Consider the following 434-nt stretch of genomic DNA (forward strand, 5'->3'; position numbering starts at 1 on the left):
AGAAAAATAAAGTCTGACACTGTTTCCACTGTTTCCCCATCTATTTCCCATGAAGTGATGGGACTAGATGCCATGATCTTCGTTTTCTGAATGTTGAGCTTTAAGCCAACTTTTTCACTCTCCACTTTCACTTTCATCAAGAGGCTTTTGAGTTCCTCCTCACTTTCTGCCATAAGGGTGGTGTCATCTGCGTATCTGAGGTTATTGATATTTCTCCCAGCAATCTTGATTCCAGCTTGTGTTTCTTCCAGTCCAGCATTTCTCATGATGTACTCTGCATATAAGTTAAATAAGCAGGATGACAATACACAGCCTTGTCATACTCCTTTTCCTATTTGGAACCAGTCTGTTGTTCCATGTCCAGTTCTAACTGTTGCTTCCTGACCTGCATAGAGATTTCTCAAGAGGCAGGTCAGGTGCTCTGGTATTCCCAT

The sequence above is a fragment of the Bison bison genome, unplaced genomic scaffold, assembly GCF_000754665.1.
Source record: "Bison bison bison isolate TAMUID 2011002044 unplaced genomic scaffold, Bison_UMD1.0 scf7180017864473, whole genome shotgun sequence".
Classification (NCBI taxonomy): domain Eukaryota; kingdom Metazoa; phylum Chordata; class Mammalia; order Artiodactyla; family Bovidae; genus Bison; species Bison bison.